Source organism: Neopsephotus bourkii, unplaced genomic scaffold (assembly GCF_033783945.1).
Source record: "Neopsephotus bourkii isolate Nb327-2 ecotype Australia unplaced genomic scaffold, CSIRO-AGI_Nbou_v1 NB_1346, whole genome shotgun sequence".
In the NCBI taxonomy this organism is placed as follows: domain Eukaryota; kingdom Metazoa; phylum Chordata; class Aves; order Psittaciformes; family Psittacidae; genus Neopsephotus; species Neopsephotus bourkii.
The window spans coordinates 5222675-5249172 of record NW_026901826.1 but is presented as its reverse complement, the minus strand read 5'-3'; the positions used below and the strand labels follow the sequence as shown (position 1 = coordinate 5249172).

Below are 26498 nucleotides of genomic sequence, written 5' to 3'. Positions count from 1 at the left end.
GTGTGCAGCCAGCACTCTTCACATGCCACATACATAGGTCATCTGGAGGAGACTGTGGATGAGCCTTGGAAACATGAAGACTTGGGGAAAAGAAATCTTAGTGAGTCTCACAGAACATCCTTGCAGGAAAACTACTGGGAGACCTGAGCCTGGAACCTCTTCTTGTTGAAGGTTCCTTTTATGAAAATTCCCTGTTGCCTTTTGTTCTGGGGACTGAATATAGTTTACTACAATATTTTAAGATGGTTGATAGAAGATAAACATTTCCCTTCCCTAAGTAGTAGTGGTTAAAGTCAGGAAATAGGTGCCTCAAGTTGTCCTCCTAGTCTGACCATGGACCTTATTATCTGTGCAGGAGATTGTTTTAACCACAAAACTGCTAGGTACTGCCCATGTTTCGCATCAAAGATGCGTAATAAAAAACTTGTTGATATAATAACTCAGGGAAAGATGAAAATGCCATGCAGGAGGGCAAGAGAATCTCCAGCCTTTTGACAGGGCAGTCACCAGCTGTAAGGTAGTGAACATGGCTTTGGTATCTACTCTTTAGATTGGACTTCGGGGTTATTCAGTGACTATTTAACGTGAAATAGTGTCCTTAAGGACAAGACTAAAGATGAGGCCTTTTGCCTTCTGTCTGAACAGTATTTCAGCCATCTGCTTTCCTTTTGCCCAATGACCATTGCTTGCTCTTCAACTGGTCAGGTGCAAATCAGCCCAGATTGTGGTACTAGCATATTATCTGGCTAGCAAGGAAGAAGGTGGATAAGGCTTTAAATTATTTCCAAAGAGAGTGTTGAATGTACATGTTCTTCCTCCCCGGAAAGTACTCTAGAGGAGGAGTTGCAATATTTCATACCCTTTGAAAGAAAGTACTTGTATTTCTAAAGAAGAATCATAATCTTATTGATGTGCTTTAAGCATGCTCCTTACCAGCGCTAGGACAGCTCTCTCAGTCTCAACTGACAAAATCCAATTGCTCTATAATTGCAAGGGATATCTGCTTATACTTGTCCTTGAGTATCTTAAGTACTGCTAACTTAAGTGCTGCTACCTTATGTTATGACAAGCAATTACTAGGGCATAATTGCCCAGTAGTCAGAGGCTGCAGGAGAATTGTCCCGAGTTGAAACCGAAACTCTGAAGTTTCATGCCAGCTCCATTTCTTGTATTTCTCGTGCATCCTTTTCTTATGGAGGTGCCCTTTTCTCAGCATCACACAAGACCTTCAGACAGAATCAATGCCAGAATCTCATTTCAAAGTCTACTTTGCCTTTTCCTGTAGTTCTACATCTCAGTCAGCATATGTTCTCCAACAGCAAGTAGATGAGAGCTGATCAAGGAGACAGGAAAAGGCCTCCCTCTGAATGGGCTGTTGGTTGATTTTTTTGTGCTGAAGTATTCTCCTGTACTATATACGCTTAGGAGACCGAGGGCTGTGCTGCATGCACAGGGGAAATGTTACTACATAAAGAGTATGTCAACATTAGTAAATCAAATGTTGTCAGAAGCTGGGCTCAGGCCATGAAATTCAATTCCTCGAGCTGTTACATTTCTGTCACAGTTTTGTTTTACACTAACTAATGCTCCCTCAAACAACTCCGTGCCCCACACAACCATCTTGTGTAGTTTAAGAGTTATCATAAACCAAAAACCAGTCCCAAAAAGGAACTTGGATGTACCCATCACGTTTAAGAGGCTGAGAACAGTTATTACAGTTATGTCAAATAAGCTAAAAAAACCCAACAAGGTGTGATTGGTCTCAACAAATGGATGTAGTGCAAAATTACTGTTGGACAAGACCATATTTTCTTTCTAGACCACTAGAGGGTGCAGACAAACTCACTTTGTTTTGAAGATTTATTTTTAGGTTACAGAGACCTGGATATTGCAGGTTTTTCACAAAAGTATTTGAGGAAAAAAGCCAAAAGGATCATGCCTTGCTGTCCTCTACAAACCCACTTACATTATCTGTAGCATGTAAAAAACAAAGTCTGCCTTTCTCCTGCTAACCGCTGTCCTGACACCGCTCTCAGTCCTCGTCTACCTCGATTTCATGCTACCAGTTTTCCTCTTCTCTAATTTTTTTTAAATTTCCCTCACTATTTGTGTTCCTGCCTATCCAGTTTCCTATCCTACTTCCCACCATCCCTCTGTGTTCCAGGAAGATTTCTGTTTGATCTCTGCACTGCTTGGCTGTCACAGGAGGAAGTAACACAAGCAATGAAGGCTTATTCTCAGCCTGCTGAGCCATTGTAGCCGGTAAGTGGGGTCTACTCAGTGTACCCAGGGTCCTGAGAGAATAAAATTTTAGTTGAGCATGATTTAGAGAATCTCAAATACTGATCATATTTTTGAGAAGTTGAGGGGTGAGGGGGAGAAAGGAAAAGTCTTTACAAGATTATTCCTTTGTGCTTGCTCACCTACTCAAAGCAGAGGCTTGTGTTCCTGAATATTCCCTTTTTGCCTCAGCAGTTCCCTCATACAGCTAAACTCTGCGTGTAACATCCTGCCACAGAAAATGCAAAACTTTTCATCTTAAGTGTTGATCAGACTTACAGGCTGCTCCCTAAGGAATTTGTCTCGATGTGGTCACCACTGATGTTTCCGTGCTGCAACAGATCAGATTTCCTCTATGAGTAGAGCTGCAGAAAGGACCAAAGAAAAAACCTTTTAAGAGTCAGTTGTTACCAAAATAAAAGGAACACATCTAAAGATAATGCTGAACAGTGACAAGAACTGATAACATTGCCTTTCATGGCTTTAAAACACAGTTCACTATCTTTAAAACGTATCTGTGCAGGATCACTAAAGATGCAAAATATCCACATCTGAAGATAAAGACAATGGAAAAGAGCACATACTTTTTGGTGACTTGATATATTCCCTTCTTGCTTTAGCAGATCTGAATCAGGTGCAGTGTATCTGATAGCTGCTTCATCATGACCATACGAGTGTGCAATTTCTGTTGTTATTTCAAGACTTAATGAGCAGTTCAGAGAGCGAGAATGCGAGCGCAAAATTGTTTTCAGTTCATCAGCTGCTGAACCTGAATTCCTCATGCGGTAGTGTGAAAATGTAACAGAAATGTGCAGCTCTTGATGGACAAGCTTATAGATGCCTTGCCCTAGCCTGATTGACTCTTGGGCTCTCATCAGTCTGTGCAATATCAATGAGATATCAATGTGACGATATCAATGAGAGTTAAATACAGCATTTAAAAACCTGAGCTGTTGCATGAAGCACATACTGATTTCTCTCTGTCTTCCTCTGTCTGAGTATTTGGCTTTATTTAAATATTCAACAACACTGAAATGTAAGACTGCCAATGGAAAATTTCAGTAAGGACAGAAGGCTTCCAATCAAAAATGTGTGAAAAGAGACCAGATCAAACTGACATTACTAGATTCAAGGATGTAGAAAATGAACCATGTGGAATATTTCTCATTGATTAGGGTGTAAAATTAGACAAAAAATAGATTATATTACCCATTTTAAACCTATTTTAAAATAACAACCCTAATTCTCAGGCTAAGAGACCCTCACAGGTTTCCGGCATATAAATAGTAAGCCCAGGAGGAACACCAACTTGACCTTCCCATTCAAGAGCTGGCAGTAAGAGTAAACAAGTCCAAACAACAGTTCCAAAGACATTTACTTATAAAATGATCTCATTTCATCCACGAACTTTTAAGGCAGTAGTCAAGGGTCAAACATTCCTGTTTCTATGAAGTCATTTTTCAAATAAGAATCTCCTTTTACACTCTGTGAAAAACATAGGAACACTGTCAGAAAGTATGCCTGATATTAAAAACATCCTTCTGTCCATTTGGAGGTTTTGCAAACATTAGTTGTCAGTGTTGAACCCCCCTGGACTTCTGCTTCGAAACTACTTTTTATCTGGAAACTATGCAAATATCAAATGAAGTTAATAGCAAATTAGTTAGGTGGCAATATGTGTGCAAAGCACCACCACATCTTCTAAGCACACTGAGAAACAGTCTTGGTGTCTCTCCACTTTTGAGCAGGACAGAGGGAGCCCAACACAGGATAGCTTCTTGAGGCTGGGTTGTAGGCTGCTGAGATTCTCCCTTCTAGCCACTTGACCAGAACACAGCAGCTACTGGGAGAGACCACATTTACTGAACAAGGACTGGCTTTTCCAGGGTTTGTTTCTTTTCCATCCTGTTATACCGCTACATATAGCATATGCCCCCCTCTGATGGACAGCTGAGGAGTACACCCTATTCCCACACCAGACAATGATATTCATGCTGAAAGAGAGCACTGTGAGCAGACATTTGAAATCACCTAACCTGACCCTTTCTGCACTTACAGTTGTCAGAAAGAGCAAAATCGTCTGCAGAGGCAGAGTTGAGCCAAAAAGTTGAACCCAAACCCACCCTGACAGTCAGAAGGTAAAAACTCGGTTTCAATAAATGTACCTCAAGGGATGCAGAAGCAGTGGTTAAGCTGCTGGTTGGTGACAGGGGAGGCCTGGGTTCAGTTTGCTCTTCCCCCACAAAGCTGCTGAGTACTTTTTCTTGGGCTGTACCTGTGCAGTAACTGGGAAATGTGACTGCAGGATGAGTAGACACACTGCAGCTAACTTTTCATCCAGGGAGCTATAGCATAGGCTGCAAGTATTTAGCAGATAAGGCCATACAGAGCTCTAAGGAACAACAGGTTGTTTAGTACTGACACTCAAACTGAGAAGACTAAGGCTGATTCAAATGCATCTACCCATGCCATGTCTTCTTCCTTAGCAGGATGATGACATGCTCTCTGGCTGCATCTAAACTGACATATAGCTCTTTGCAAGGGAAGACCTGGGACTTGATCAGATTGCCTTCCCTGGGGAGCTGCGAAAACTGGAGCACAAGGTTCGCATAAACTGGGATTCATCCCAGTTCCTCATCTGTAGATGACAATGAAAAAACTTCTGTGGCTCATAGAGTCTTTCAAGGGTCAAATTCATTTCAAAGGTTCAAGTGCTACCGTAGTAGCAATCTCACAGGTAAGGTGGAGGTGACTTAGGAATGAAGTCCAAACCTTGGTAAGACTGATGTGTCTGAATCAAACAAATGCTTATGAAAACCTTAGCTAGATTCTCCCGACCACTATGTATAAAATCCAGAGTGTTTATACCAAACAGTGAGCACAGCCAAGGAGCCAATGTCCAAACATCAAAACTGATTACAAGCAAAGACTTAAAAAACCCCAAATGCTAAAACCCTGAATCTCCAATATATGACTTCACACAGGGATCTTCACGGCACATACAATTTCACTTTCTGTAGGGCAACCTGATGACTGCACATTATTACAGGAGTTGCCCTACAGATGGCTATTTTATGCTTGTTTCTGAACTGTTAAAGAAACCTTCACACAAATAATCTCTCTCTCCATCTATTGAGACAACAAATGCAGTATGCAAGAGTGCACTGTGTTACGAGACTTCTTTCTGGTGCCTAAGTTCAGTTTTTATGCATCAAAAGACCCCGATGAAATTATATCGTTCTATGATACGGTTCCACAGTCACTTCTGAGTATGTTTGGTTGCTGCAAACCTGGGGAGCAGTCTCAGGATGACTATAATGCGTGACTCTGCAATAGCTAAAGATAGATATCAGGTTCAGATTTACAAATAAAACTGGTCCAAAATTATCAGGTGGGGTTTTTTTTCCTTTTATTTTTTCTCCTCCCCAAATATGTAGAAGCTCATTCTTCCTCCTTTTAAAAATAATATTTTTATAGTGTTTCAAAATATTATTTCAGTGTTGACGGTAACACTGAAGACACACTATCATTTTTATTACTCTCCTTACTAAAGCAAATTGTACACCTGAGAACCCCTTATTTTGATACTGGTTTGTGCAGAGTAAACTCCTTATGTCTGGCAGTAAGAGTTTTCTTTCTTTTTTATGGCAGTATTTGCTGTAATAATTCTAATAGTATCATATACTTCTTCGCTAATATTGCTCAATTATTAACCCATGCAGTTCTTCATTTCTACAGCTTACATTCATCTGGCACAAAGACACACATGTACTTCTTGGATTGCAATGAACTTTGTTCCCCCTTCAGATGCAAGTAATAGGAAGGAGAGCAAATCAATCTTGGGTGAATCTGACTCCACTGAAAAACAATTTTGAATAAACAACCAAGAAGTGAAAAACTGTACTCCTTACCTGGTCTGGGATGGACAGTGCACCTTGAAAGCCTCTTAAATGACAGAGAAGAATTAGAAATAGTTGAAAGTTTGTACTCATCCAACCACAGGGCTCAGGAAATGACCACGTATTTTGCAATGATTAACTCCTTCCTCACTTCTTTTTCAAGTACAGTAAAAAAAATAATTCATCTTACCCTTGCACTGCAGTTTGGTAACTAATGCCATGCTCTACACATGATTTCTGTTTCATATGCAGGTGGCCAGAGGATGTGATTCTGATCACCTCCATGGAAGAGAGAATTTGCAGTGTCTTCAGCATAACTGTGATGAAGTACATTTTACTGTTGAGTAAAGCTTATGAGATGAAGTGCAGAAATGACTCAGTAAGGCTTGGGCTCCTATCTCTCATTTTTAGAAGAGGCTTAGAGCAATATTCTCAACATGACTTCAGTGTTGCGGTGCCCAACAGAGCAAGAAAAATAACAACAAACTTATTTAAAGGAGCAGCATCCATTGCAGTCTGAACAGGCATTGGATGTACAGTGCATACACTGATGCTGTTATGCATAGGGGGTCTCTAGGGGAAAGACAGGCATGGTTAAACATCAGTAGTTAGGTCCTGGGTGCATAAAGACCTTTCTACCCTCAAAAATCCATTCCCCTTTGCTGAACATATATGTTTGATTGAAAGGCATTTCTGAACCTAAGCACTATTTAAAACCATTAGCCTGGAAACTAGTAAAGGCCAGTTTCACACAAGAGTACAGGCTGCCTTTGGGGAGCAGGCACCTTCACACTGAACCCAAAGTGACATCCAGGCTCTCTGCACGCAGATGCAGGGAAAATGACACCCCAAAGTGGATTCCATCCATCAAACCATCAGGATGAGAAATTAAACACTTCCAATGATGGAGACTGTAACAATGAAGACAGATCTGTGTTTTGTACCCTTCTCCTGTTTTTATGGTTTAGAAAAGAAGCCCTGGACATAGGTGTACATGTGTCCTTTCCACAGCCTTGAAGTCTCTTCACGTAGGCATGTGTATGTTTTATTTTTAAAACCTTCTGGGGGAGGGAAGTGTTACTGACTGCATTTGGAATGTTGGTAGAGGAAGAGAGAATAAAAATGTCACCAAAGTGCACTTTCATGCAACAGTTTCACACCTCAAGCACACAGCTGTGATGGTTTGGGTTTAGTTTTCTGTTTAAAGGACCTAAATCCATGCTTTGGGTATAAAGTGCATCAAAAGTACACAGAAGCTAGAAGATGTAGAGATCAAGTCCATTCTTCTCAGCAAAGCTGAGCTGACAAAGTAAGATGTGTCAGCAAGCCTGTGCTCCACACACTTTTCCATGGGAGAGGCTTTGTATGAACAACATTAAGTGACTTCAGTAACAAGGACCAGAGTTCAGCATTATCCAGATCTTGATGGATGGTGGGTTTCAGAAACAGCTTTCTTCTTAGCTTATTACTATGTACAAGACCTGGTGTCTCAGATCTTGGATTCCACTCAGTAGAGTGGTCCAGATTCATCAAATAATGCAACTCGCAGCCTTGTGCTTAGGCATTATCCCAGAAAGTAGGAATGGGGAGCCTGAATCTGATCAGACTGGAGGATCTCAGCTGCCTGGATCAGTATTCTGGATTACTGCTAGGACCACATTCCCCAGAACTGCACACAGCCACTATGAGGAGATCACTGCTTCGTCCACCTGTGTTTGGGAGGGTTCAGGCTCCTCTGGGCAGGCAGACACCATGTGGAGCTTCACCCTCCCCCAGACAACACCCCTGAGACACCTAATGACAGCAGAGCTTATACCTCAGCCTCCAGAGCTTCTCGGAATGTGGAGAGACCTAACGTTTATCTGAGACAGGGGTGAGGTTTTCTCACCTAGCTGTAGGCATTTGCTCGCAATGGAGATAAACAAACCTTTGCAAGGTTCTTTATCTGGGAGTTTTAACAGCTAAGTAAGTGTTCCTTTCACTATATATATATATATATAGGCTTGTATCATTCTTTTATGCAATCAAGATTTTATAAAAACAACAAATAAAATCCTTATTGTCTTGAAGTTAAGTTCTTCCATTGACTTCCTAGGGATTATTTCCAGTAATAATAACTCCTATGGCATGCTCCTGAGAGATACTGAGGAGTGTTATCTTCACTTGGTGTCCATCCTTTAGCAGTCTACCACAAAAAATAACAGGATCCTCAGTGTAAGCAGGTTGTTTTTCTGTAATGGAGGCCAAAACATTTGGGTGATTCCTCATGTTAGGGCTATTTATTAAATAGCTTCATATGCAGAAGCATAACAGAGTTTTACATTAAATGTGGTTGCAGGACAAAGACTCTAGTCCTTGCCTTGAATCCTCTCACTTTCACATACAAAAAATGAATCAACTGTCATTCTTTGTCAGCTGCCAGAATTGCTTCTCACCGTGAGCCTACAGGTAAACAGGAAGGAGTTTCAGTCTCACAACCTCAAAGCATGCAAAATATATTGAATCAGACCTCCTAAAACCTAATGAGATTTGGTTTGATTCTTAGGTTGATACTTTTTTAACAACCTTTTTTCAGTTCAAATAGAAGCGCAGCTTTTTTCCACCATTTGATCCTTAAGACTACAGATATTTAAAATTTTACAAATTTTACTCCTTACCATTTTTAAATGAGTTTTTAAAACTGGGGAAAGGGACTTTCAGAACAACAACAACAAAAAATATGAGCATTATTTTTGGTAAAAAAATATGCAATTTGACAGTCTGGGAGTACTATATAATATAATTAATATAAGCAGTAATTAATGCTGCTCTACAATATGCTATGGTATCTCATATAATAATGAAAAGAAAGTTTATTATTATTATCATCATGATCATGATCATCACCGTTAATTATTATCATGAGGAGTAGTACTATTACAAGGTAATGTGACGGGACTTGTTTCACCATGTTAAAATTTCCTCAGAAATCAAGTAGATAAAGCATCACTCTAAAGACTAATGACATCTTTCAAAATGATTATGAGCAATGATGTGAATGTTTATAGATCAGTTTCTTTTAGGTGAAGTCCTAGCTCTCTGTAAGCCCATAGTTGGCTTCTTACTGAGCTCAGTAGGGTCATGAGTTCATCTTGAGAGTTCTTCCGAGAGCCATCTCAAGCAGTCTTTAACTATTTGGGTTCCTGCCTTTCTTGGTAAGAATCTGCACTTTGCCTGTATTCTCCTGTCTGTTTGTGTGAGACATTTTACACTACTCTGGTAATATTTTAGACTTTTTTATTTTTTAATGTGATGTTAGAAAGCTCCTCAGTTTATCTCTAGTGCAGAGGTCTTCCTCTAGGGCAAATCTGCACCAGCCTTGAGGGCCACCTGAATGTGGCTCTGGCTCCTGGTGCCCAGAGGAAGCAGTCACAGACTGGGATCTGATTTGCTCAGGGGCTTTGCTTTGCTTGAGATGGGCATTCCATTGCCTGGGGGAGCATTTCAGTCACTGCAGCATAGTGTCAGGATCTCTCCAACTAGATCTGTTCTATCACATCCAGGGAAACTTCCTACATTTTACATTGAGGTGTGTCCTGGTTACACCCCAGAAGTTTGAGACCCTGTACATCTCCACCCCCTCCAAACACACTCACACATGCCCCTTCGTTTCTATGCAAAACTGGAAGCATTCTCGAAATGAGACGCATGGAATGTGTGTTTCTTGCAGCCTGAGCAAGGGTTCCTATGCCACCTGAAGCAGGAACAGGTGAGTGAGCCATTACTGCAAGCAAGGGATGCAAAAATGTCTGGGGACAAAGAGAGGGAGAGCAATAACAGATGGCAAAGGGGAGTGAATACTCTATGGTGGGCAAGAGGGTGGGAGAAGCAGGGGAGCAGGGAAAAGAGCCTTAGATAGGAGTAGGCAGAGAGCACAGGTTCTGACCTGGCACTCTGACATGCAATAAAGTGCAAGTTCAGATGCAGAATTTGTCTTTCCTATTCTATGCCGTATAAAATATCGGATTACTTTCTGTGCAGACTGAATCTGCAGTCTGGTGACTGATGACTCTTCTTGGGAAAGAGGTGATGATTGGATTGAGAACCAAGAGGTGCCTCAGTTTCCTGCTGTTGAAACTAAACCCCACTCTGTGAACCACCAGAGCTCTGCTTCCAGGTCTGTGGCTGTCACCTCACAGCACTCCTGTGAATCCAGCACTTTCCTTTTTAGGAAAAAATTCCCAAATAAAAAGATGCATTTGGGCTGAAAATGAAATACTCATCAGCACAAAATAACATACACATTTTTTGATTCATTAAAAATTCTTGACAATTTTATCCATGATCCTCAGTATGCCAGGGGTTTTAAGGTGTTGACCACTGTCATTGAAGGTTTGATCACTGCCTGCATCGCAGACTGCAGTGAAGTCCAGCAGTACACAAGCTTTCTCTGAATAAAACCACCTGCACAGCACAAAGTGGCCAGAAACATATCTTGAATTGACTCAGCTTCAAGAAAACTAACAACTTTTTTTAAATCATTTAGAAAACTCTCTTTGCTGACTGATCACTGGTCTGACTAACATAGACTGCTAAGCAGATTTCAGTTTGATAATCCTGACACTCAGTCAGACTTTAAAAGTGACTTCTCCTTGCTATTATATCTATTTTAGGGTATGATCCCCATATAAGTGGGTCTCCCTTAATTTTCCCAGGCAGTGTAAAAGGGACATTAAAGATCAAAACAGAAATAAAGCAGGGATCAGAGTTTCTTCTTTTGTATTTAATTACTGGGGCATTTTTCCACCAGTCATATGAAGTCCAATTATGTTTGTCATTTGCCTTGTTAAAGATGTATTTAAATTTCAACCAGCTTAAGGACTGGACTTAAGGACTTCAGGAGTACACACCTCAGGTTCTGTTTCTGTGGGACAAGGGTTTGGAGGAGGCAGGATTCAGACCTCGGTCCATTGGGTTATTGCATTTTGCAGAAAGAACTTTCTCCCTTACAGAGACAAGGAGAGTAGTCAGAAGCTTGGATAACTTGGGCTGGAGGAAAATGCACTCACTTGTTGCCATTCTCCAAGCACCTGCTTGAGCTGGGGCCCCAAGATTAGAGAGACAGGATACCCTCTGCTGACATGGCCACACACCCATTTCTCTGAAGCCTTCCCAAAGGCTGGGTTAGCTGAAGAGACAGATCCCTATGGTTCTGGAGAGGGTCTGGTGGTCCCTGCACAGTCTCTAGGAGAAGCTAGCAAGACCACTTCAACTAGAGTTTTCCCAAAGAGGAGTGGACATACTCTTGGCCTCAGTTTCTGACAGCATGCCTTGAAGTACCTGAGGACTGACCAACTGAAGTCAGTAGGGTCAAAAACTCTGTTACTAGGGATATATAAGTTCATCAAAGCTTCTGCTGGTGGTCATCAGGGTTGTTTGGTTACCCCAGTCAGAAGCAAGGCTTGTTTCCTGCCAGACCTCAGCCAACCCAGACATTTGAGTGACTGGTGGGCAGACTGGCAGGAAACCAATGTTTCCTGTCTTCCTGTTCCCTGATGAACCACTGCTCATGGATATATCACTGAATGGATTGGGTTGGAAAGGACCTTTAAAAATAATCTTGTTCAACCCCAAATTAAAGACATGCAAGTGGGAAGCCTTTCTTCAGGCTGTCTGACTTCCTAGTTCCTTGTAACCGTGCTCTCTAATTCTTGGACAAAACAGGCAGGAAAATTATCAGCTCCTGTAAAAGTCAATACACTCATCTTACAGAAGTATTTTTTTGTGATTAAAAATAATTGCTTTTTAATGCTTTGGGTTTGTTTTTGCTTTCTGCTTTCAACATCAGAAGTGTTTGTTTTGTCTTGCACCTATATGGAAAACGGGATTTTTCTGGTTTTGTTGCCCAGATGTAGGGTGTGACAAACTGGAATATGGAGCAGCCATCAGCTCTAGAACAGTGGGTGCTGAAAATCAAGGCTGTGGCTATCTCATAGAGGACGGTGGGAACCCCTGTTGGTTTGGGGCAGGGGGTTTCCTCTCTGTCCTCTTCTTGTATCACACAGCTGACAGAAAAATGTGTTCACCCATGTTTGTGTAAGCAGATGCTGTCAAGTCTTGACTGCTGCTGAAAGCCCCTTGAAGACACGTTTACTTCTATGCCTGCCTACTGAACAAGAAGGGAAAACAAAAGGTGAGTTATCAACTGGCCAGCACCACTGATTCCACCTGCCAAGGCAGACAGACTGTGACCCAGGCCTTTGAGAGGACTCAGGACTAGGCCCACCTGGGCAGCAGGGGAGTCTCTTTCTTTTAAGTGTAAAAGGGTTGTTTTTCAGACGTTATGTAAGGCGTCCTATTTGTCTCTAACTTCTCACTGATTACAAACGGATTACAGGAAGGAAGCACTCCACCCAGTTTCTTAATTTATCATGCACCGTTGCTTAAAGGTGTCATCCGTGTCTCAACAGAAATCTGTTTTCCCCCTTCTTTTTAATAAAAGGGGAAAAAAAAAGAATAAAAGGCAGATGGTTTTACTGCTCATCAATTATTGATTGTATGGCAGTTACACGCAGAAAAGCTTTTGATGTTTCCAGCCACACATTAGCGAAGAAATTCTTTCAGCAACATGCATACAAAAAGATTAGTGCTATTTCTTGCAGAAAGGAAGTGGCATGTGAGAGAGAAAGAAGTTAGGCAGTACGTGTTTCCAAAGATCTCTCTATTGCAGCTCGAATCAGAAACCTCTATCCTACTCTTATGATACGAGCACCAGGCAGTACTTTCAAACTTGTAATTATTCCTGGGAACTATGAGAGAAAAAAAAGTGAGGGTCAAATTGTATTCCCAGTTCTGCTGAGAGGGGAGTAAAATCATTGCATCTTCTGGAATGATTCCACGCTTACTGACATCCTTATGGGTCTACAGCTTTGTTCCATACATCCTCATTGCTTTTGCTTGTAAAGCTGTGCATGCAAAATGCTCCCACTCAGTCCAGGGAAGGTACTTTGGGGTGACTCAGGGAAGAACCCATGGCTCTTGGGATACTCAAGGGGGCACAGGGAGCCAGCTAAGAGAGAAGGCAAGGAGGGCAGCACCTGTGGATGTGCAGTAAGATGGGAAAGAATCAGGGAAGGAAGCAGAATGGCTCCCAAAGCCTGTGTGGGAGAGCCCAGGCAGCTGGAGAGGAGAGCTGCCTGCCCAGGGCATTTGCTATGGCAGGCGTCCTCTCAGCTGCAGCTTTCCATAGGAGTGGCAGCCTCAGTGCAAACCTGGTGCCTTAGATGCCTGCAGCACTCCAGCTGCAGCACAGCCCCAGCTCCCACAGGGTGCAGCTGAGACCCATGGAGCCAGTTCTGTGGCTGGTGCTCCCTGGCAGCAGACATGGACCTAGAGCCAAACCTTGGGCAGCAGGTGAGGCTGTAAGGCCAGCTCGTGGGAGAGGAGAGGTGCAAAGCAGCAGGCTGAGTTTCTGCTGTGCTATGCTTTGCCGTACACTTCAGATACTAGGGGCTACACAACATGTTTGGCAGTGACCATAAATGGCTGACAAAATCATCAACACCATTAGAAAACGTACCTACAATGTGTTAACACTGAATGTATCAACAATGCAAATACTGACTGCAAAGAGGAAACCAAATTTACGTAGGCAGATTAAAGCTAATCTGCGTGTCTTTTTGCCATTCTGTTTTTAACTGCAGGCTCTATAAACTCATCTATACTTATCCTTGACCCAAGCAACAATGAATTATGCTCTCAGCAAAGATATTTGTTTGCTGCATGACTGAATGTTTATTGTATTGTCTTCAGTCATTTCCTTTAACAATGAGAACGGGAAAGAAGCTTTAGAAGAGTTTTTTTCTAAGCCCCAGAAATGTAGTCCAGCAGGGTGCAGGGCCCCTGCACTAATGTGTACCTTGCATTTCTAATACATATCCTGGAGTATTCTAATGCCAAGGAAGATCTGCTCCTTTCTTGCTATTCACACTGAGCTGCATTTAGTACCGAGAATTGTCTCTAAGAGAATTTGCAATCATGTTCTGGCAGAGAGCAGCATACACTCTTCTGTGGTTTTTGCAATCTGAGCTCTAAAATAGCAGTCTTTTCAGGTCCCAAATAAAATTATATTCTGTATCTTTTCCAGAAGAAATGTATTTTCAGTTCTGCAATTCTTCTCTCAGGAAGTTCTTGGCATACCTTCAGTTCCATTGCATGTCTCAGGAATGCACCTGCAGATCTTCAATTGTGCCTTTTGCTGAAACTCTTTGTACCAAAATAACAAACAACGGAATCAAAGAGGGGACTGTTTAATGCCAGCAAAGCTTATATAAGCCCAAACAAACTCTTCAATTTGGCAGTATAGGCTAACTGGATTACTGCTATCACTGTATCAAGCATATAACAGATCATAAAAATCTGACCCCAAACAAACTTGAAAGCGCTAGTGTGCTTTTTGGTTTCCCCAAATTGTGTATGAGGGGAAGTGAGAAGTTTTCAGGACAAAGTTTTGAATAATCGCAATGCCATTGCTAGTGAGTGGGGAGAAAGCACAAAAAAGACCTGTGAGCTAAAGCAGGCTCTCTCACCTAAGTGGTGTTTCTTAAGGGAAACAGCTCAGGACAACAAACACATGAAAGTGAGCTGCTGCCTGTCATTCCTGTGCTGAAAAGTGCTAAGTATCTTCCAAAGTGGAAGTGAAATCTTGAAGAGTCACACCAAAAGAGCAGTCCTGAACATCTCAGATGTTTGCAGCTTCGAGGGAACAGTTCCTGGGCATTGCCCAAGGCTTCTTCACGTGGCCTGAACTGGAGCATCACCTTCTTCTGCAGAAGGCAACTGTGAAGGGTGACAGAGCATGGAGCTGAAGAGCCGGCTCCTTCCTGGAGACAGAAGGCAACACAGACTCTCCTGCTACACAGCAAAGACCTCTGGGTCAGTTAAGGGGAATTTCACAGAGGAAGCCTGAGGCATATGGCAGCTACGGGAGACATGACAGGAGGCTGGGCTGACAGGAAAGCGAGCAAAGAGCTGTCAGGGCAGTGTGCAGCATTCACTCTGGGGCATCTATCCTGTTTTGTTAGCTAATGCTGCCAGAACAGTAGGATGGATATGGTGATCTGTTCTGGGATTACCTTTTTTTTTAGGAAAGAAAACCAAATAGGTAAATAATAAACACATTTTATTTCTAAAATGTGTGCATTATGTGTATTTAAGCAGCAAATTCCCTTACATGTCAGAAAAACTTTATTTTTATCTTGGAAAATACTATGCATTTTCTTTCATAAATAAATATTTATTTTTAAAACTAATTTTCTGCAATGTTTAGTATGTCTCCCAGTTTTAATATCAGTTTTGGTATTTGTACATAATGCATCAGGAAAGGATGTTTTCTTAGGTACTCTGAATAGCTGTTCCACCAAATAAATGTTTCCACTGATGCGTGGTTTTTCTCCCTCTCAGTTATTATTTCTCTCTCTTCTTCAGTCCCATTTTCTCTTGTCACCCTGGACTCAGTCCATTTCTTGCTAACAGGATTCTGGTTACAAGGTGCTTTACATGTTTAGGTTTCTTAAATTTAGTAGGATTTAAACCTATGGGGTTTTCTGTCGTTTGTTTGGGGGTCATTTGTTGTGGGGTTTTTTTTTTGTTTTGTTTTTTTTGGTTGTTTGCTTTTGGGGTTTTTTTGTTTTGTTTTGTATTTTATTGTTTTGTTTTATTTTTATAAGGCATCTTGTCCCTTATCATCCTCGTGGCTCCTCTGGACTTGTTCCTACAGGAGACAGGTAACAGTCTTTCCTGGTGACATCTGTCATGATGCCAAGCTACTGACACAATGAACGCAGGCGTTCTCAATTGTTTGATGGGCACCAAAATCCTCCTGTGGGCTGTATGCTGCCACATGCAAATATAACAGGCCTAACAGCAGCAGCCAAATGACAGCTTGAACTCCCTTCCCTGAAGGCAAGGGAGCAGATCACCAGTGGGGCTTGCAACTCCTTGGCCAGCAGCAAGTATAGGAGCATTTGCTACAGCTGCAGGAAAATACACCCAGGAGTGAGCAAATGAATCTGAAGTCGCTTGGAGGAAGGCCCTAGCATATTTGTATAGCTGTTACAGAGACACTGAAAGCAGCAATATTGAGATGGCCAACCTGCTGGACCAGTGTGAGCCACTGCTTCTCCTACATGACCTGGAATATTTTGGGAAACCTGGATCCAGTGGCAGAGAAGAAAGCCAGTTTGGCTGACAGAGTCCAAAAAGAACCTGCAGCAGCATTTCCTTGGTCCTCACAAACCAGTTCAACACTGAACAAACTCTTAAGAGGGATCTAGGAGCCACATGAGAAAAGGGAAAATTGAAAAAAAAATATATTTTCCAGGAATTCTTTGTTTCCTGTGTATTCTAGCACTATGGTTTTATGAAAAGAAAAAAAACCCTGCTATGACCTGAAGCAAACTTTTCTCTGGGTTTGATTCCTTTTTCCCCATCCACTGTTGAAGTATCTTTAACCTTAAGGCCTTGGTGTAAAGTGATTTGTAACTGAAAGTGGCAGCTATATGGCAGGCAGATTTTCAAGTTTCTGAACATGTGTAAGCCTCCAGAAGATCAAAATATTTTGTTTCCCTGGTTCCCACAGCATAAGCCAATTTGTATTGGATTTTCTATCCTGAAAATTCCTCCTGCTCAGGTATGGGGGATATTATTCATCTTCCTTGTTGACTCCCACATTCACAGATGAGGGGAAGCCTCAGCTTTTATTAATATGTAGTGACCCATTTGTAATTTCTGATTCTAGAAACATAGCTGCACATGTGAGAGGCTGTGTGTCTAATGAGCCTATGGCTGGGGATGATAAGAGACACTTCCTGCAGGTTTAAGCTCATCTATTGTTTTTCATAACAATGGGGAAAAATGAAACGTGTTTTCTAAATCAGCAATTTATGACACAGTTAGTGTGCATTCCCTAATGAGGAAGCATTAGGGAATACCAAGACTTAAGAAGGAGAAAGGATTTCAGGAAACAGGATAAAAATCAAGGCTAGTATGTCAGCAATTGCAGCTCATTGAGCTACACTGTATGTAAATAAATTTCATTGCTCAGTAAGGCAGTTTTCTTCATCACACACATAGAAGCCTCAACTGACAGCACCTTCCTTCCCCATACGATGGTATGCACCTTCATGAGCATGAAACCCTTGCTCACACATGCTGCAAGATCCTCCTTCAGCACAGAAGTCGCTGGCTCTCCTTTTTTGATGCGAGCTGTCCTGTCCCTTCCCTAACAGCAACAGCTGGCACCACAAACATCCTCCTGCTCCTGCAAGAGCAAGGCAGCAGCAAACAATTGCTGTCCCAGGGAAGGGAAAAGAAGCAGCAGGAGGGAAGGCCAACCCTCTTCCAAGATTCCTCTGTTGCTGTAACTTATGCCAAGTCACATTCAGGAAAATCAAACCTGCTGGTTACAAAGCCTTTGCTCCTTATCCCCCCCTCTCCCCAGGTTTTTTCCCTTCAGCAGGCTCTGGCTGGATGCAATGCAGGGCTCTGTCCCCCAAAATACACTTTCAGAATGCTGCAGGGGAGACCGCAACTACTTGGGGAGCCTGGTATGTCAAGAGCCTTTGCTTTAACTGTCAGATCAAAGAGCACCTAGGGAGCTTTGACCACCCTCAGGGACTTGCCACCGCTTGACCAAAGCCAAGACACAGGCCAGCACTGAACTGCAGGTGTGCAGGAGCAATTGCAATCCAAACACTTCCCTTGGTTCCCTTTTCATTGCCACCATTACTTTACTTAACTCAGACTTGGCCAGTTGTTCAAACAACCGATGGAGAGGATGGAGGTGGTTTGATCTCCTTTCCCAAGTAACAAGGTATAGGACAAGAGGTAACAGCCTGAAGCTCCAGGGGAGGTTTAGTTTTGATATTAGAAAAAAATTCCTTCACCAAGGGGGTGGTCAGGCATTGGCACAGGCTGCCCAGGACAGCGGTGGAATCACTGTCCCTGGAAGCGTTCAAAAACTGTGCAGATGAGTCCCTCAGTGACATGGTTTAGTGGTGGCCTTGGCAGTGCTGGGGTAATGGTTGGGACTTTTCCAACCTGGTTGATTCATAGAATTATAGAATAGTTAGGGTTGGAAAGGACCCTAAGAGATCATCTAGTTCCAAATTGTATGAACAAATTTTCTTAGGCCCAGCTGTAGCTTACAGCAACCTTCACCCTTGTTTTGTCAGCTAAGATAACATTTCCTTTTCATCTTCCTCTACCCTATGAGGCCAGATAAGAGTAAATTTAAAGCTCCAACACTAATCAACTGATACTGCAGCAGTTTTGTGGCTAAAAATCACATTAGCTTTGTCCGGAGGGCAGTCTGTCCCATGTCTCTGAAATTGCTGTCCTGGAATAAAATGAAACCTCTTTCTAGAAGTGCCCATTTCTTCCCAGTTGAAGATTAACCCAGACACCTACGTTTCAGACTGAATCCCATCCTTTGTGACTTACTCCAGACAGGCAAGTCTTAACTTATGGGTGTACCAATAAGTTAAACTCGTTACTGCCATTTCTGAGCATATATTCAGCATGCAGGTTCTCAAAACTGGCCATGGTATACTCAGTATATGAAATTAAACTATTTTAGAGTGAAGTTTAGAAGAAACATGATAACAAATGAGTATAAAAGTAATCTCTCCCCTCCCCCCAATTCCTTGTAAAGAGAACTAACCATTTCATTTCTGTGGGTGTACAGGTTAGAAAAATTAAAAACATGAATCTGAGTTAGTACCAGTTTGTGCAACTGATGATCCAGATTATTAAGTCTAGGATATTGTTAGCTATGCCTACAGACCTTTCAAATTAAATATTGCAGAACTAGAGCATGGCACCAGAAAGTAACACTGTATTTTTATTCCTTAGCACTTTTACCTGGAGGTCCTACTGCCAGTCTCACGTATCTAGAAATACTAAATGTGAGAAATATAAAGAGGTTGTTTTAAAAATCAGGGTTTTTTTTTCTCTAATAGTAGCTTTATAGGTTGTCATTCATTGAAATTCATACCTTCAAAACCTTTTTCTGCAACTAGGGGGATGATAAACTTTAAGAGCAAAAAACAGGTGAGAAGGAAGTTCAAATTCTAATTGAAAGGAACAAATGAATGCAATAAAAAAAGGATCTGAGGTGAGCTGGAGTTGAACCTAAACCAGTTCCATTTATCCACAAAAAAGTTCCCTTGAGAGAAAAGAGAGAAACCGAGCCTCATCAGCCATTTTGAATATGACCAGGTAGAAGAATCCCAGGCAGATGCACTGACACAAAAGGAGTCATGCTGCTGGTGCGAGATGGAGGTGAATCCTTCTCTGAAGGATATTTTTGCAGCTGCAGCATGGAATATAAGCTGTTGACTAAATGTTTCCAGATCAACAGGAAAGGAAGTTTCCAAAAGGAAGGCAGGCATTTATTAAAGGGAAAATGACATTTGTAAAAGTAGCTTGGGATGTCAAACTTATGAAAACTAGGAGATAATAGCTTGAAAAATCATTCTCCCTCTATACAAACATTGTGAGAAAGTTTGCTCTTTGACTACATAACCATATTCACCCTTTCCCTTGTGCATCTGCTGGAGCGGGGGGGGAGTGGGTTCTTCTCGGCTTGAGTGTGAATCCAACCATAGACAAAATGCAAAAGACTTATTCAGGAATCGCCATCATGCATGTCGGGTTTCGACGCTGTAGTGATGGGCAGCTACCCACCAGGTGGTGCCATGCAAGCACGCTCCAGCAAGGACCTTGCGATCCTCCAAACTCTGTTCTAGTAGAGATCAACCCTGGGAGATAATTCTTGCAGCTGTGTTGCTACCCTATTCTTTGGAGCTCTATGCTATTTTTTTTTTTCAAGAAACAATGTAAAGTAAACATGAAGGAAAGAACAAGAAAGAATCATTGCTATAATTCATACATTTTTGACACTATCTCCATTGACTTTTCCTCTGTGTGGAAAAGCATATATTCAGACCCAAGATAAAAGTTTCAATTGATGTTTCTGTGTTGAAAAGATTGTGCTTATCAGCAATGAGCAGGCAAACTGGTGTTACAACAATGAAAAAGTGTTGGGGTTTAGTCAGCAGGTACCAACACTGACAGCACAGCTTGGGATGGAAATACGTGCTGTCCTAGGGTGGAAGGTAATCTCTGACACCCAGTAATACTCTCTCTTTCTTCCACTTGTCTTCACAACTATTTTACTAGCATGCCCTTCCCCACACACAAATCTTAAAAATCTTTTTTGGACAGTATGAAATTTAGCCTTCCATCTCCTGCCTGGACTCCCTGCGGAGGACAGTTTATTCATCTATACTGAGCATTTTACTTCCTTTTGTCCCTTTTCCATTTGACTCACTCCTACCAAGGTATCTACTGTGTCTGACTTCCACTTCTGGATAGAGCTCATCCACAGCAGAAAAATCTGGCACTTTCGGAGGCAGGAGAAAAATAATGCAGTGTGTGCAGAAGGTGAGAATGAATCTTCTATATGTCCTGCTTTTGGGGGGCTCTTTGGGCTGTTTGATGCTTTCAAGACAAGTGAGAGGAAAAAATTGCTGAGTCCTGATAGCTTCATCCAGATAGCCCTGAAGAATAATTCAAATAGCTGTAAAAAAATAGTTATATAAAAAAATCTTAAAGCCCAAGAAGAAAAGCCCACAATACAGACATCAGAATTCAGTACTGTCCAATAAACAACTTCAAAGTGAGCCAGACTTGTTTGCAAACATCACAAGGATCTGGTCCTCTTGCAAAGCATTGGGATAACATAAATATAGCCATTCCAATGTAGGCTCTTAAAATGTCTGGCTGAGGGGTGACAGAGTTTTTAGATGTTGTAAGCAAAACACCTGTACCTGCCTCAGAGCTCCTGGGACATGCTCCCAGGCTGGAACTCAGATAGGGGGCTTAGCTTCATGTCAGAGGACATCTTTGGGTGCAGGTGCCTGAGATTTGAGGACAGAAAGGCAGGTGCCCTCATCTCAGCTAGATGGAGACTTCAGGTTGAGCAGATCATAGCAAGAGAGATGCTGCTGAATCATTTTTGGATTCCTGAGGCTGAGGCAGTGGCACCTGCTGAAAACCCCTATTGTTCATTTCCAGGGAACTGCTGCCAAGACAGGGCAGGAAGAACATGTTTAATGCCATGCTTTGATGCAGGACTGAAATGGCAAGTTTCTGACCCCCAAACAGAATGTTGTAACTGAAAGTTCATTCCCATATTGCTGGTCTTCTTACAGTAATAAAGCACCTGAAATGTCTCTGAAGAAAGGGACTTTTTTGCTCTGACTCAGACCAGGTGCCATAAGTCTTTTCATCATAATGCTGTGCCTTCTTGCTGAGTTTATGGTGAACTTTAACTTCACAAATACAAAACAAGTCAAAAACCAGTGTTTGCATTTCCTTTCATTGCATGTTCCTCACTAGTAAGGTCCATGAGCATTTTTTCAGCTGTTTCACAAGCAGATTTTGAAAAATGGACTTTGTATCCATCACCAGCATGAGAAGGCAGAAAAAAAGGAAGCACTGAACTGCAAATTATTCATCGCTTTCCTTTTCCTTTCCTTGTGTTTTAGCAATGGTGTCCTTGACCTCCATAGCTAGCTCACGACTTTGTGAATTACAGCCAGGGCCTTCATTTACTACCAAGTCAGTTGAACATCCAACAGTTAAAAAACTTCAAGACATATTTATCTCTAAGCACCTTCACTGGCACAGAACCAGTTTCAAGCTGTTTCAAGCAAGGACTATAACAATTTGGCAAGCTCATCATTCAATCAATTTATTTAAGGCAGGATTTATTTCCTACCACATCTATAGAAAAAGTAGTTTCCAGTGCACATACATACATGAGGCAATAGAAATCTCAGAGTACTGGCTTTCATTTTGTGGCATGGCTGGCTCACATTCTCAACCCATAAATGAAACTGCTCTTACACTGTCAACAGAGCTCTGTTTTCTCCCTGTGGCATCTCACCAGAAACCACTGGTAATTTTTACTTTGTTGGGCCCAGCTGAAGATAAACCCGTCTCCCTGTGTGGAACTGCCAAAAGTATAAGCCATTTAAAGGGAGTCAGCAAGACTATACAGACAATTTCATCAATTACATTATAGTTTTTATAGAGATGGTTTTGCCAAGCAGCTCTTACTGCACAGAAGATTCAGTCCAAAACATGTCACTGCTTATGCCTGTAAATGGTGAAGTAGTGATAAATAAATAAAAAGGAAAAAAGCTTCTCTTATAACAAGTGGAAAATGTCTACATTGCTCAGATTAGACCTTTTACCTGTGTTTAACTTGGGCTACATCACTGCCTGGAAAGACACTTTAATATCTAAAACAAGTGATGTGAAGCTCATTTGCATGCTCATGTGAGTAATATTGTCAGCAATATTTTTAGTGCATTGAAGAATCAAGTAGAGCATTGAAGCTTCCTATTGAAATACAAATAAGCCCCGTTGTTATCAACTAGCATGTCTGTTATGGTCTAACCACTGCCTGTAGAAAGAGAGGTATTTGAAAACTGTCTTCCTTTATCCCCTCCTCAAAGCAGTCAGTCCATACTACACTACAAAAAGTCATTATTTTTGTGTCTGTATGAAGCAAATGCATTACATTCTCAGCTTCCAGTGCATTCACCTGTTCCAGTCTATCCTACCTCATTGCAGCTGCAGACTCCTCTCTCTTCTCTACTGTGAAAGTCTGTTCTGAAAAGTTCAGCCACAGCCACAAGAGAACAGTGTGCTTCCTGAAAGAGACTTGTGCAAAATCAACCTTTTCTGCTTCTAAGGAACAAAATGGTGATAGGCAGAGCGAGCCTTCTTCCAGAGGTGATCAGAAAGAGTGCTGAGGTTTCTGGGAAGTTCAGGCATTTTCAAGATTCGGGTTTGGTCTGAGTCAGAACAAAACTACACACACAGAGACTTTTTTTTTTTCCCCAAGAACCTATGGTGTTTCCTCACATGGGTGCTGCCCCTGTTCCAGAAGGCTGATGCTTCTGAAGGTTTCATGTTTATCTGCTACAGCAAACGCTCAAGGATTTTATTGAGTTACTGAGTATGCCCATTGCCTGCTGCACAAATACTTTAAAGCCTCTGCTGCCAGCACGGGCTTCTCAGGCCATGGCCATGGGCTAAAGCTCTTTCACACTGGTGGCCCCACACTGCACGACCCCGAGAGCACCAGCTGGGACCTAGCAACTTTGTTGATGATGCAAAGTGTTTCCAAGAAAACACTTGAGGTAAAACAACAGCATTTCCAGTAACACTCACATGAGCTCTGCTGTTGAGCTCCCCTTCTCCAAGGCCCCAAGTGCTGCCCTACCCCTCTCCTCAGGGTTGAGCTGCCCCCGCTCAGTCTCTGCTGCTGCCCAACTGGGTAACATGGGTTCATGCTGCCAGGGCAGAAGTCGCTGTGACTACCACTGGGGCATCTTTACATCTCCCATTTTCTTGGGAACTGTATTTCTGAACAGATGCTGAGTCTTGGTCCTTGCCTGAGCTACACACAGTCTGAGCCCAGCCCTGTACCTGCTGACCATCACCTACTGCACCCTGATGGACTTGTACCCATCCCATCACTGTGGCTTTGCTGGGAGGCTGCAGGGCTCTGGGCTGGCCATCAGTATCATCCTGCCCCATCCCTGCTCCCTTGATGGGTGCTGCTTGACGGACCTTTGGGAAGGTCACAGCCCTGCCAGCCTCCCAGCCAACCTTGGATCCTGGCTCACTCCTCTGGGGCAGCCTGTCCTCACCAGCTCCTAAGACACCCTTATGGGAAAGCAAAAGCAAAAGCAAAAGGGTGCTCTTCTGCTCACTTCTCAGCTACTCTAATTTGTGTACATACTTGGTTTTATGGGCTCCAGTAATTTCCTAAATAAATGTCAGGGCAGAAAACTGAGGAAAAAAATCACAATACAGCTACTGTATATGTGTGTGTGAAGATGCAAGCACTCGATCAAAAGAGCCCAACTGAAAAGAAAAGGAAGTACTTTGAACATTTCCCATTAGGAGTTATCGTTTCAGTAGAGAGGCACAGGCACCAGGCTATCATGTCAAACTCTGGCTATATCAAACAGATGAGGAAAAGCTACAAGACTCCAGGCTCTTCTCTAATCCTTTCATGGGATTTTCTACAGGAGATACCAATTCCCTTTCATAACATGTCATCCTTCTCCAAAAATTCATATAGAAACTGTTGAAAACTGCTGTACTTTCCCAGTGGCTCACTGGGGTTTATCCTCAGCTGTCAAGTAATTGCCCTATGAGAACAGTGGATAGAAAGCAGGCTTTTTCACACTAACTGTTCCACAGGAAAAGCACCCACCAAAAAAACCATTTCTGTAATAGCCTTTCTCTGTAGAAAGAACCTTTGTTTAACTATTATTGATTTACCTAAAATACTTGAAAAGCTCTGTATATTGTCAACCTGAGTATTTATAAGCTCGGAATGCAATAAGTATTGATTCATTAACGGGTTCACCAGCTTTGCACAAATACGCAGATGTCTCTTCACAGTGTCCAGAGTCAAAGATGTCCTCCAGGACAGTCAAAGCTTTCCACAGAAGAGTCCATTTTCTCCCCACATTTTTCAGCTGACCACAGTGCACTGACATCAGTTCAGGTCACCTTCCTCCACTCTGTTGTCCCTCCATAATCCACATCTCATCCACCTTCCCTCACTCTCACCACGCCAGTTTCACTTCCCCTCTCAGCAGCTTGTTGAGCACATGTGCACAGAGATGAACAAGAACGGTCCCTCTCCCTGCAGCAAATCCATGAAGCAGAAGTAAAATAAACTGAGCAGATATCTGACTTTTGGTTTTCACTGTTATGCGTTCTCCACCCTACTCACTTCTGCTGCTGCGGGCACCTTGCCCAGAGTTCACACTATCAGGTCTTTAAAAAGGGATGCTGAGTAAAATGTTTCTTTTGAAGCCTAAGTGACTTTAGAAGGCAAAATCTGACTTGGGCTCTTAAATTGTGTAAACAGTTCAGAAAACTTCAGCCTTTTCTTGAGATGGATACATATATGTAAAGTACTTGGTATCATAAAACATGAGTGGAATACACAACTAAGCAAAAGCTAAATACATAGTCAGCTAAATGAATTAACTAGATCGGTAGTTGTAACACTGAAACCCTGTTTTCAGAAAACAGCTGTTGCCTTAAACAGGGAAGTTTTTTACACCTTTATTTAACCATAGGAAAGCCTGAATTCCATACAGACATTTTCAATAAAATATAGTTTGCTATAATACTCAATTCAGCACAGTTTTACATAATTATACAATTAATGTGGCAAAATAAAAACACATCACTTATAATCCATGGGACTTTGGGGAATTTATAAATCAAATATTTGTCTGGAGGGTTTTACTCTTCTGGAATTTGTCTCACTGACAAAGTAAAGGTAGACCAAAACCTGGATTTACCCCTTTATAACTCACAGTATAAGAAAGGGCAATCACAGTTTCACAAAACAAATAGGGCTGGATGGGGCCTTATTTATAGAATCATAGAATAGTTAGGGTTGGAAAGGACGTTAAGATCATCAAGTTCCAACCCCCCTGCCATGGGCAGGGACACCTCGCTCTAAACCATATCACCCAAGGCCTTGTCCAACCTGGCCTTTAACACTGCCAGGGATGGAGCATTCACAACCTCCCTGACAACCTATTCAAGTGCCTCACCACCCTAACAGGAAAGAATTTCCTCCTTATATCCAATCTAAACTTCCCCTGCCTAAGTTTTAACCCATTACCCCTTGTCCTGTCACTACAGTCCCTAATGAAGGGTCCCTCCCCAGCATCCCTGTAGGCCCCCTTCAGATACTGGAAGGCTGCTATGAGGTCTCCACGCATGGATGATCATGTAGTGACAAATTTCCTGGCCTGTCCTTCTGTAGCCCCATGTTTTATACTCCATTGTCACTCTTTTTCCCGTGGCAAAATCACACAGAGAATGAGCTCCTTCTTACATGAGCCCTCGAAACACTCTTCTTATCCAGGCTAGACAAACTCAAACTCTACAAACTACAAAGACTGAACAAATGCTCCCACAAATGCAACACTTCTGTCAGTCAAACAAACTGAGAAAAGAGTTACTTCTGCTCCTAATGACTTTGTCCATTCTTAATAAATAAATTATTTTCTTACCTTATTTTTAAAAACATGTTGAATTCCTTTGGTCTTTTCTCACTGAATGCATTTCTGCTGTAGGATGCCAATAAAAACGTGTTATTCTGTAGCACCTACTTCCTCTTTTCTTTTAATCACTGACAAAGCTATTTTAGAATATTTGCTA

The 26498-nt window shown here is 42.0% G+C and overlaps 1 protein-coding gene across 6 annotated transcripts in view; it reads right to left on the bottom strand.

Moving 5' to 3' along the window:
- The window catches only part of P2RY8 (P2Y receptor family member 8), a 30291-nt gene extending 23796 nt beyond the window's left edge, over positions 1-6495 (bottom strand). Inside the window, exons 1-2 of one of the 6 annotated variants that reach the window (XR_009727392.1) lie at positions 6192-6495; positions 2424-2645 (exon numbers count right to left, since the gene is read on the bottom strand). The gene's annotated coding sequence lies outside the window, so the exon portion shown is untranslated. Of the gene's footprint in view, positions 1-2423; positions 2646-4445; positions 4617-6191 lie in introns of those variants that run through there. The other 5 variants (XM_061366542.1, XM_061366543.1, XM_061366546.1 and 2 more) reach the window with 5 other exon arrangements.
- Positions 6496-26498: the final 20003 nt, after the last annotated feature.